Source organism: Canis aureus, chromosome 31 (genome assembly GCF_053574225.1).
Source record: "Canis aureus isolate CA01 chromosome 31, VMU_Caureus_v.1.0, whole genome shotgun sequence".
NCBI lineage: Eukaryota > Metazoa > Chordata > Mammalia > Carnivora > Canidae > Canis > Canis aureus.
Window position 1 is genome coordinate 45,360,783 of NC_135641.1, and position 13,356 is coordinate 45,374,138.

General features: G+C 38.9%; 1 protein-coding gene across 8 annotated transcripts in view; it reads right to left on the bottom strand.

The window, feature by feature from the left end:
• Positions 1 to 13,356, bottom strand: part of TBL1XR1 (TBL1X/Y related 1) — a 166,420-nt gene that overhangs the window by 117,738 nt on the left and 35,326 nt on the right. The window lies entirely within an intron of this gene.

The following is a 13,356-nucleotide window of genomic DNA, read 5'->3' on the forward strand; positions in this document are numbered from 1 at the left end:
TACATTATCCCTACCAGGGCTAGGCACTTTGCATTTATTTTTAAACTAAAATTAACCGAACTAACTAGATAGTATTATTCCCATTTTACACTTGCAAAAACAGACGCCAAGAAGGAAATTACCCCAAACTATAAACTTAGATCTATCCAGGCCTCCTCAATCCAAATCCCTCCATTTTCCCACTATTCTAACAGATGAGGACCTAAATTGGGGGTTTTCAAACCATAGGTCACAACCTATTAGTGGATCATGAAATAAAGTTAGCAGAGCATACCCTTTGTGCTACTGAAATAGATAAAATCAGTATACCACATGAAAGGCAAATACTGTTCCATGAAACTCTCATTTCAGTGTCACAGACACGCACGTACAAGGCAGCAATGTAGGTGCATGTCTAACTGTGGACCAGAGACCAAGAAAGTCTGAGAGCCACACACATAAGCACTGTCTCCATTACACTTGTATGCACTCACCTACCTTCTTGATTTTTCATCAAAGGCTTAATGTTTAAAAGCATTTAGGCAGTAAAACCCTTCACCTAATATCCTCAAGATGTTACAAAAACAAAACAAAAAAACCATCAAGGTTTACGAGTCGGTAAGTGAAAAGGTATCTGGGACATAGGTACCATGTTTCTTCCCCTCCGGCAAAGTTTATGCTAAAAACTGAACTACGCATCCATATAAGATGATAAGAACAAAATTGAGTTAGCTGTTCTTTCCCTCTCTTCCCCCAGGCTTTTACTAAATCATTTTCAAAAATGTTTCTCTGCTTTGCTGTTTCACTAGAGGTAACAACCCAATTTTATCAGTTTTCTGACCATTTTCATGAGTGATTGAATAAATATTATCCAATATATGTTGTCTCTTTAAAAAAGATGGCTTCAGTCACACATACAACCTTATATTTATAAAAAAAAAAAAAAAAAAAAAAAAAAAAGCAAACAAAAACCAACATTCAGAAGGTGATGACCAGCGATGTCGCTATGGTTGAGCGTGCCTTCTTCTACACGAAGCCCCAGGCCCAGCCCAGGAAACAGCAGTGAGCTGTAAGCATGGACTGGAGAGTAAAATGTTCTTGGTTACTGGGGGCGGGGGGGAGACGAGTTAATATTCCTGCTAAGGCACAAGAAAGATGTATTTGAGTATTTATCCACCTTTTAAAATCACTCACAAATTAGTCATTTATAGCTCAAGGTAGCAGACTAAATAAATTTCTCTCTCTCTCCTCCTTCCCAAGGTCCCCATGAAATGGCAGGAAAAAGACTGAAATTAAAATGAAATGATAGCACCGTGGCAAAACAAGAAAACATGTCGCTGAACAATCATAAATTTTTAAGAAATCTAGGCAGATAGAACGTAGTAGGAAAGACTGGATTAACAGAGGGGAAAAAGCAGAGGAAATCACATACAGAACACACCTCAATCTTTTCAAGGACATGCCAGAGAAGTTCCAAGTTCTAATCAAACTGGTCACGACCACAGGGAGGAGGAAACCACGGGGGTGCTTCGTCAGGGTGCTGAGGGTGCCACCTGACCCAGGACAGCACCCCCTCCTCCTCTGACTCGCCATCAGGGACATGGTGGTGGCAGCTCTTGCCTTTAGGATCAAGCAAAGGCCTGCTCTCTAGGAGGGAGGCCCTTCTTCCTGGGCTAGTCCGGTGGCGTGGCGAGCGCAGCCAGGCACACAGTGGGCCCACCGCGCCTCTAACACCCAGAAGGAAATAAGAGGGGGAGGGGAAGAACGGGATTAACTTCCTAACAGCAGCCAAGTGAAATAGATGAGAGCGCTCCCCGCTCCCCACCTGCGGGGACACCTCGCACCCCCTGCCTGGAAGGGGGCCCAGGCGGCTGGTCCACCCACACCGAATCTAACTTCACAGAACCTACCACACCAAAACCACCATTTCAAGATAGAGGCCTGGTGGAGATGAGCGATACTGCAGCAGACACCCTGCAACTGCGAACGCCAACCAGGATCCACTAAACACGGGGAGAAACCGGACAGTATGAAAGAGGAACAAGATAAACAGAAATCCAGGAGCAGAACAGAAGCATGATTAAACACCACGTTGTTTGTAACATAAGGTTGAAGGGAGCTGCCTTCTTCCAAGGCAAAGCAAATCAAAAATGGAAAAACAAAACCCCTACAAACAAACAGTTAAAAGCTGTAAGAAAAAAAATTAGATATGAATATCTAGAAGGAGGTCCAAGATCCACTTACACAAAACATCCAAAAGTAGAGAACAGAGGTGGAAGGAAATTAATTTTCAAAAGGGAGTGTGGGTTGAGGGGAACATAGTAAACTCTCCAAGAGATAAAGATTCAGTAAGAAAGTGAAAAGATTCAACAAAACAAAAACAATGAAATAATAAATGGAAAAGACTCATGACTAAACGGACTCATGCTAGTAAAATTCCAGAATACCAAGAAAGGTGCCAAAGGGAAACAAGAAACTAACATTCATCTTCTCATCAGAAATACTGGATGCTAAAGACAGCAGAGCCGTGTCCTCCAAGTTCCAGGAAACGAGATTCCTGTAATGACCCAGAGCTTCCCCCCACGTATCCTACAAATAAGTGGGTCACCAGAGACCCTGCTATGAGCAGCTTCACCCCTCAAATAGTATCAATTTCTATGTACCTATCACGACATAAAAGGTTGCAAAGCACTGCTCTTAACTGGTCAGATTTGCCATTAGGAGTCAAAATAAAGACTTTTTAGACCCTCAGAAATTTAAATTTTCCTTACACAAGAAATGAGGATACTCATCACTGACGGTGGGAGTTTCTCCAGGAATAGAAGTTTAATAACAGCACTATATTCCATTCTCATAAACATTATGCAGTAAATAATCATAAAAATTACTAATTCTTTTTCAGTTTCTAGAACATCCTAAAGCAAAAAAGGAGACAGAAAACTAAGGAGCTGCAAAATCTACTCTGTACTCTGTAGTGATATTTAAAAAGCTGGAAAGAGGAAGTATAAGGAAGAGTAAATGCACTAATTCCCTCGAAACCTTCATATTAGATGTGCCTCTTGGTTAATATATCAAGAAATAAGTATCTTTAGCATAATTCATTATTTAAAGCTACCACAGCAAACAACACCTGCCTCCTGGAAGGAAGACTAAGAGCGAATAAAGGAAAATAAAGGAAGAAAAGATATTCTTAGTTTTCTTCACACCATTCTGTACTGTTTGGAGTTTTTTCTAACACACGTATGCATTACTTTTAAATTTAAAACCTGATTTCTAAAAAATATGGTACAAAAGAAATTAGAATACTAGATAGTACTTAAGATACAGATATATTTATGTGAAATATCCACAATATACAGAACGGTATGCATATGACCCCAACTACTACTAAACTCTACTGAACTGTAAATGCACAGGAGTCATATTAAATATTTTTACATATGTTACACATACACTTGAACTGTGTACATAGGAGAGAATACATACCAAACTACAAATAATGCTGTCTCTGGTGAATGGGATGAGGTCAAACTGACTTTTTTTTTTTTTTTTTTTTTTTGAGACGGAGGGACAGTGAGTGCAGGGGAGGCAGAGAGGAAGAGGGAGCATCTCAAGCTCCACACTCAGCCTGAGTCTGGCCCAGGCTCGTCTCACAACCCTGACCTCATGAGCTGAGCGGATATCGAGAGCTGGGTGCTTAACCAACTGAGTCACCCAGGCACCCAAACTGACAACTTTTACTTGTTTGCTTTTCTACTTACTTAGTACATTTGTTTTTGCAATATATATACATATATAACACACATATGAATAACATAGAAAAGATAAACCACTGTTGGAAAAAAAAAAAAAAAAAGACAGGGTCTCAGAGGGGTATTTATGTTCACAGCAGCATTATTCACAATAGCCCAATGGTGGAAGCAACCCAAGCGTCCAAAGGATACCTGGATAAACAAAATGGGGTCTACGCATAAAATGGAGTATTATTCAGCCTTAAAGAGGAAAGTGACACGTGCTCCAACACAGATAAACCCTGTGTATAATGCGAAGTCAATGAAGCCAGTCACACAAATCCTATAATGCCCCTTCTATGAGGTATCTAGTGCACTCAGGTTCACAGGAAGTAGAGAGTAGCTGCCAGGAAATGGAGGGAGGGAAGCAAACTGTTTAATGAGTACAAACATAAAGAGTTCTGGAGAATACTTGTACAACCACATACATACGACTAAACTCTTAGGTTATGCGTATTTTAATACAATTCAAAACTAACCTTAAAAGGTGAAAAAATTAAAATATAAATAAAAGATAAAATGAAAACTTGTGGCATCTGGGAAGATAGTGTCAATCCTCATTATTCATGGATTTCATATTTGTGAAATCTGCCTACTTGCTAAAATTTATATGTAACCGCAAAGCTAATACTTATGGTGCCTATGCAATCTTCAGACTTGTACAGAACAGCAAAAAAACTGGAGTTGCTTATTGTGCACATACCCAGCAAATAACACGGCATTCTGCTTTCTGGTTTCAGTCCTCATTCTATAAACAAATGTCCTTTGTGTGGTACATTTAGTGCCAAACTTCTGTATTTTGTGCTTTTTGCTGGTGATTTTACTACTTACTGTTTTTTCAGGACCAAGCATAGTGCTGAAGTTTTGTCTAGCGTTGCTGGCTGTGACATGCCTTATGGAGAAAATGCGTAATACATGAGCTCTGCTCATGGAGGAGTTATAATGCTGTTGGCCATGAAGGCAACGTTAATGAATCAACAACATATATAAAATAAGAGGTCTTTAAGCAAAAGCACACAAAACAAGGTTATTATTGATCAGCTGATGAAAATGTGACCAGAGGCTCACAGGAACCTAATCTTGCATTTCCCCTAAGAGCAACGGTTCATTACATGCTAATTCAGTGTTCACAACTTCATAAACATAACTACTGCAAATAACAAATTTATCTACAAATTTTTTAAGGAGGAGAAATATTATAAACAAAACTATTAATTTGTCACTCATTCCAATTTAATTTTAATGTGATTTTTAAAATTTTAATGGCCAATGAAGTTTTTTGGTTTTTCTTTAGTAATACCTGAAGTGTGGGGGGGAAGCGTTATTTATTTTTAAATGAAAAAATAAATGTCAGCTAATGTTTTGCAAACACTATACTAAGCACTTAAGTGTGACAAGTGCTTACCTCAGTGCATGCACACAGTAAGAGTTGAATAAAAATATTGACTAATATTATGTATATCATTAAATTCTGAAATTACTGAGGTGATGAGCAAATCTTTAAGGTAATGGGAATCTGAGAATGTTATCTAGTTGAGTTTGGTTACAAGAAGGAAACAATTACATAAGAGGGGCCTCTGACAGCTTATTCAGACTATGGCAAAATTACATTACCAACTGCAGTCATATGTAATAAAGTGCCTTTAAAACAAGGCATCGGGGACCAAGTGGAGACCTTCCAGCAGTGGAAAGCTATGAAACACATGAGGTGGATACACAAGGACAGGGGAGGAGGACTTGCTTCTAACTGGAGAGTTCAAACCCAGAAAGCGACATATTCACAGTGTAAATTGTCGAGTCAAGGCCCTGACAGAGAACAAGGCAGTTACTGAGTGTGAAACAAAAGAATTTTTCTCCAACCTTAGAGCAGGGATCAGCAAATGTTTTTTCTATAAAGGGCCAGATAGGACATTATTTTAAGGCCACAGGTCTGTGTCAACTACCCTACTCTGTCCCTGTGAAGTGAGCGCAGCCATAAATTATATGTAAACAAGCTGGTGCGGCTGTGCTCCAAGATAGGAAAATTTGAATTTCATATAATTTTCACTTACAGGATATTATTACCCTATTTTTTTCCAATCAAAAATCTGAAACATTTTTAGCTTGTGGATCAACAAAAACAAGTGCAGGCCATCTCTAGCCTATAGGCTATCGCTTGCCAACCCTTGCTCCAGAGCTATCATGACCAAAATGCATAGTCCAATAGTTGTTCACTGCTTAATTATATATAACAAGTGGTACCAAAGAAGATTAGAGAAACAGGAACCTAGTGGTTATCAAACTGGTTTGTCTGCAAGAATTGTGGAAAGTCCCTAAAATCGTAACATTAGGACATCCCATCATAATCCTGTAAGATCTGTACTAGCAGTAGACAAATTACAACCTGCAGTCTAAATATAACCCAGTGTGTATTTTAAAATAGAGTTTTATGGAAACACAGACATGCCCATTTATGTATGTATTATCTACAGCTGCTTTAGCACTACAATGGCTGGGCTGGGCAGTTTTTTCAGAGACTATAGCACACAAACCCTAAAACATTTCACATGTGGGCACCCACTAAACAAGTCTGCTGATCCCCAACCGGCACAAATAAACAAGTCTAGGTTTGGCACACTGGGGCTGACAGAGGGGACAGGACATGAGCCACGAAACAGAAAACCACAGCCTCTCCAAGTTATTAGACCCAGAACCTCTAGAATGAAGGTAAGGCAAAGTACCCTCCAAACACAAATACTCTTCTTTTCCTCTTGGCTTTCCACAAAAGAAAACAGTCACTTATCAGGGTAACTAACCATGCACTTGGGAAAGGGAAATACCCTGACCTTTTTGAGACTATAAGATCTAACTCTTAGAACTAACCCCTTAAGGACCTCTTAGCATCACTGTGATGATGCATGCGTCAGAATAAGGGATTACAGTTTATCAAAGATTATCAAGTTTTGGCCTAAGCCCACTTACGGAGAGTGGATCAATCCCCTCATCTTAGGTCATTTCTTCCAGGTGCTGACTGTATAACTGAAAAGGACAGTCCCAGCCGGCTACCAACTGACAAAAACCCACAGTGATGCCATGACAGAAACGTGGGGTTCATATATGAACCCCTGGAGCACTCCCTCCAAAGTACTGCACTCCTGGGGGAATGATCAAAGAATCAAAGGATGCAAGAGTTCCAACCTCTGGCAGATATGCAGGTAATACAACTGTTTGGCTAATGCCAAACACACAATAATTGTATTCTAAACTTAATGACTACAAGCACAGCTGGTAATCCAAATGTGATCTCTAGCACTGTACCTGAAATGCAGCGATAGTTCTGACAAATGGTTTCTCTATTTCTACAGACAGAACCTCAGAAGCAATTTGCTTTCATTTGGGTGGGACAGCAGTACATATTCACTCTACTGCCTCAAGCTCGTCAGGTCTCTAGCTCTCTACGAGCTTACTTCACCACATCACTGCACATCACACTGGTCCACTACACTGATAACATCAAGTCAGTAAGACCTTGTGAGGAGGAAACAGCAGTCCTCTAGATGCCTTAATAAGACACATATGCCAAAAGACCAATAAAAAGGTCCAGGTCCCAAGAAAAAACAGGGTCCTGCCATCACTACTTAGTTCTAGGAACCAATGGAGTGCGGCAAGTCCAGTGTGACTTGCCCTCCAAAATGAAAACCCTGTATTTTCTTCAACAAAGAAAGAAGCAGAAAACTCTGTGGGCCTCTTTGGAAACAACATATACCAATATACATGCACATCTATTTACCGAGTGACCGGAAATCCAGCAGTTTGAAGTATGGCCCAGAGGAAAAGAGAAGCTCTCCAGCCAATCTAGGATACGGGTACAAGTTGCTAAGCCATGTGACCAAAATGAACTCTGATTGCAATGGTGCTCAAAGTTCAACCGATCAGCGCCAAGAGGAGCCATCAGCAAATCTCTTTAGGAAAATTGGAGCAGAAACCTCTAAGAGTTTCTAGGGCAAAACTATACCTTCTGCATCAAACCAAGATTGTCTTTTGAAAATAATCCTTGTACTTTTTATACTGGTAGAGAATGATCAGCTAACCACAAGGAACTATGGAACCTGAGCTGCCACCGATAATTATCATCATCTGATCCACAAAGTCAAAGCTGACGTGACAGAGATACTCCATCACCCAGTGGCTGTAGTATGTACAGAACAAGACCTGGGATGCTTGGGAAGCACGAGCAGATGGCTCACAGCCTCAGGGTGCCTACTCCTCATGCACTGCTATTTCTTCCTCAAACAAGGCCTATCCCCTACATAGGAGATTCTCTATGATTAGCTGATTGAGAGAGAAAAAAACGATGGGCCTGCATGACACAGGACTCTGCATTACATGCTGGCCATCACCCAGAAATGGACTCTTTCAGACATAACCCTGCCGCATCTGAAGGAGGTCTTAAGTTAAAAAAAAGAAATCCTCCCACTGGGTAAGGGATAGTCTACATTATCGAGAAAGGGAAATACAGTGAGATTCATACCAATTCCTAAATGGAGAGTACGGACTTGGCTAGCTTCCCAGGTCAGGTCTTTACCTGAAACAGGTATGCAGAATAATTTAAGGAAGAGAAATATGCATGGATGGCCTGACCAAGTGTGAAAATATTTGTCCCAAGTGAAGGCTCACCAAAAGTCCCAGTTGTAAGAGACTTCCCTTATCATGTAGGATCATGCAAAACAGGATAATCTATTTTTTGGGAGTCAGTCACAATCTTTCCCCAGCAACCTTGATGCCTAATCAAATGACCTCACACACAAAAAAAAATCATAACAAAACAGAGTCAACAAATTGTACCAACCTGTATTTCCCAAAGGGACGGACTCAGCTTACTGTCAATGTGCTATCCCCTTCTCTAGGTTAAGATGTAACAAACAATCCCTAAAGATCTTAATCCTTTTACAACAGTAGTTCTTAAACCTCTTGGCTTAGAATCCCTTTAAACTCTTAAAAATTGAGGATCTCAAAAAAACTTTGGTTTATATGAATAATAGGTACATATACTAGAGTAGAAATTGAAATGAAGAATTGTTAAAATGTGTATGTTTATTAATTCATTTTTAAAATAATAAACCAATTACATCTTAATGTACCTTTTTTTATTTTAAAATTAACTTCATTTTCCAAAAGAACAAAGTAATAAAATTCTAAGTACAAGTTTTACAAATCTAAGTTCTGCCTTAACAGAAGATACTGGATCATCCTACCTGGGTTGGTTCTGCATTTAATCAGCTATAATGTGTCATTCTGACTGAATTATTATGAAGAAAATCCAACTTCACTCTCACACAGAAATGCAGTTGAGAAAGGAAAGAACATTTCATGGCTTTTTCAAATAGTTAGGAAAATTATTTGATTCTATACCAAAACTCAACAAGTGACAGGGTCTTGAAAATTCACTAAAGTGTTGAATATTAAACCCTATCAATGAACTTTTCATATTTGTTACATTAAAATCCAGTGGTTTGGCTTTATGAATGGATTTTTTACTCAAGCGTTAATTCTGTAACATCATTCATCAATCATAAACATTGGTCCACTGAGTTGGGCAGATCTCCCAAATGCTGGCATTTCAGTTTACAGTCCCAAAAACTTTTTAAAATTACATTCACTACTATCATTACCAAGCTCATCAGAAAAAGCCTAAATACCTGGGAGCTGTCAAGCTTACATTACCTGATAATTTTCTAAAATTCTAATTTTCACTTGAAATTTCAGATTTTATCACTGGCAACAAATACTGCTGGTTCTTTCCCTCAATGTAAAAGGCTTACTTGTTCACGTGAAAAAACATCTGTCAAATGCTCATGTTAGAATAATATTAGTGAATCACTTTTTCAAGTGAAAATGATACTCCATCAGAGGTTAGTTCAGTCCATAACTCAAATAATTGCACAAGTACTTTTCTCGTGACAACCATCATACTTCAGCACACAGAAGTGCTTCTTGTACATTTCCTGTTTCATCACAAAGACTTGTAAAAAAAAAAAAAGAAAAAATACTAACTCAGGATCCAGAATTTTTTTTTTTTTTTTTTTTTTTTGGTAACTTTTGCCACTTCATCAAAGACAGTAAAACTCTTTTGTTTACTATAAAAATGTGGTGGTAAAGAATACAGTTTGAAGCAACTGTGCTGATTTATCTAAGGCACCTGCAGTTTCCCCCCACTGTCACTTAACCATAATTCATGGTCAACACAGAAGAAAAGGCACCTAAGTATTATTATTAAAAGTTTTAACCCTTAACAGGTCTTGGGTTCAATAGCACTTTGAGAACTACTGTTCTACTTTGGCTTTGGGTTGGCTACAGATACCTTCTTCATTCTGGGATCCTGGCAAAAGAAAGAGCATTTATCTGGCACCTGTTTTTCTTGCAGAGGAAAATAAACAAAAACCAACTCACAAAGTGGCCCCTAAAGCTCCGCTTAGACATAACGTATATCACTTCTCATCTTCCATTAACCAAAGCGGGTCCCATGGCTAAGCCTTCTCCCCTCACAGGTGGGAACTCTGCAGAGACAAGCCCATTAAAGAAGGGAAGCAAGTATTTTTGAAAAGTACAATCTATTATAAGCAGTAACTCGGGGTCCCTCTCACCTCCACACCAAGGAGTACTTTATTTCACAGTGGACAAACAGCCACCTGGTAGCAGCAAGCAGATAACCCTCAGGATCTTTCCATCATGAAGGAACTTATGTCCCCATGAAATAGACACTGGCTTTTGTAAACAACCTTATATTGGCTACACTGGAAATAAGTCCATTATTTATAATCTTCTTGTTTTGAGGGGAAGAAGAGGTTTTAGGCTCTAAATAAACAACTCGCACACCAACTTAGAAAACAAGCCCTTCATAAATTATAGTTTTTAGGAATAAGCTTGCTACAGTTGCTTAAGTACAAATGGAAGTGTATGTGCTAATGGGGGACAGTTAAGTGCCCACCATCATGGACATCCGTCAGATTCATCACTAGTAAAAGTTTAAACAGACTTTTAATTTGTGGATATTTCTACGTTTTAGAATCTACCACCTAATGAGTTAGTTTCTAATTTACTAATACCATTTCTTTTTTTTTAATTTTATTTATTTATTCATGAGAGAGAGTGAGAGAGAGAGAGAGAGAGAGAGAGAGGCAGAGGGAAAAGCAGGCTCCATGCAGAGAGCCTGATGTGGGACTTGATCCCGGGTCTCCAGAATCACGCCCTGGGCGGAAGGCAGGAGCTAAACCGCTGAGCCACCCAGGGATCCCACTAATACCATTTCTAATGTAAAAATTAGAATTTGAAATTCCCAAAGAGACCTAGTATATTATTCTATTTCTAAATTCCAAACTTTCAAGAAACTCTGACTTGGAAGTAAGCAACGAGTAGAGCTTCCTTTTTTGTTCAGGACCAAAGCAGCAGACACATTTGGTTTTTGATGGTGGCAGCAGCAAACCAACCATTTCTGATTGGTTACAAAATAAGGGCTCTTATCACTGAAAAAGCCCCAGAGCCAATAGTAATAGCATCTGTAATCAAAGTGAGTATCTAGCATTTACTGCTCAGCATCAATGACTTTCTCAACTCTAGTTCTGCTGTATGGCTTTAGAAATGTTCCCAGAAGCTCGGACTCAAGTCTGTATCGCTAGCACTCCCCAATGACTCTGGGAGCTACCTAATATTCTTTAATAATTCCCTATTCTACTTACAATAGCCAGAGTGCATTGTTGTTTGTAGTAAAGAGCTGTAACTTTATAATACTAACATTATTCCTATTTTATATATAAGAAAACTAAGGCTTAAGATGGGTAGATAATTTGCTGATAACAGGCTTCTTAGATCTGAAAGCTAGTTTCATACGATACAAATTCTACAATTAATTCCTTAAATAGTAGAGGACAACAACTGAAACAAACTTATCATCATTCTACTAAAAATGATGTCCCAATAGGCCAAATCCAACCTGCATTTTGTACAACCCACAAGCTAAGAATAGTTTTTATATTTTTAATTGTTGGGGAGGGAGAAGAATGTAAAAATCATACGAACTTCAAATTTCAGTGTCTAGCGTAAGTAAAATGATATTGTCCATTCATTTGTCTATGGCAGAGCAAACAAGCAGACTTGAGTAGTCACCTAAAATATTTATTATCTGGCTCTTGACAGAAATACTATGCCAACTTCTGCTCTAAAATTATTCTAAATTACTGAGGAAATCCCATGCAGGCAAATCTTAAGTAGGTATATATGTACCTCTATCATCTCTGATCACCTACTTTGAGAACATGAGAGACGTAGCACTGCACAATTTACATCCCATAATTACAGTTAAACCAGAAAGTCTAATTTTTTTTCCTCTCACCTACTCTACTATTACAAGGGCATATACATCAGACTAGAAGTTAGCGTCACAAAGGCCACATTCAGGACAGTCAGAATGCAGGTAACCAGAAGCCAAATGTACTCTACTAATGTACTCGCACACCAACTTAGAAAACAAGCCCTTCATAAATTACAGTTTTTAGGAAAAAGCTTGCTACAGTTGTTTAAGTACAAATGGAGGGGGGGGGCTGCAGCAAGGGAGATTTTTTTTTTTTCTTTTAACTGAGTTTTCTTTTTAAGGGGAGTTGAGAGAACAGGATTCAAGAATTCAAAAGAGGAAAAAAATAAGTGTAGTGTCAAAGGGGTTGACATTTTAAGCAGGGTATAGTCCTCAGTTCCTTAAAACTAGGCAAAAGGAGTCAGAAGAAGAAAAAAACCTCACAGATGACTGGAAAATGCAGCTGTTAAAAAATGTTCAGAGCAGGGTGCCCTCTCTGCAAACCAAAATCCAGAGCTCAAAGTCACTAGGTCACTAAATTGAAAACTGACCGGTCCCTGAGTCTTTCTTCCTTTTTCATTAGGAAAAAAATAATTTGACCCTTCGAAGTACTCATACCTTCTTCATTCTGGGATCCTGGCAAAAGAAAGAGCATTTATCTGGCACCTGTTTTCTGACACTAATAGCTTTCTGACACTATTTCTCCCTCCTGTATAGTTTAACAATGTCTTAGGAAAAAATTTCCCATTTCCTGGTAGTATTCCCAGCTCTGTCCAATACCCGGACCCTCCCAAGGACTAGCTCTGTGTGGAAAACGACAGGCCACGTAGAAGGGTCCGTTCAGGCGCCACGAGGAACGCAACGGGACTGCCTAAGGATCCTTCGACACAATCCTGGCTACAGCAGGCTGACACTGGAGTAGAGAAAGGTATTAACTAATAAGGAGAAACAGCCAAAGGTTTACATTACCTTCATTTAAAAATTAAGACACAATATTGAAGGAATTTGTAGAATCTCAATTTGATCTCGCCAAATAATGCAAGTTCACCAGTGATGACTCACATAAGTGAGTCGGTTGTACAGAACTTAAAACTCACTCTCTCCTAGAAATAAGGTTACAAATAATGTATTTGTTTCTAAGGTAGCTTAAAAAACCAATAATAATAATAAAACAAAACGGCATCACAGAATCAGATGTGACACTGCTTTATTTTACAGATAATGCAGCTCTAGTGAGAAGAGAAAATTGGGTCACTTGCC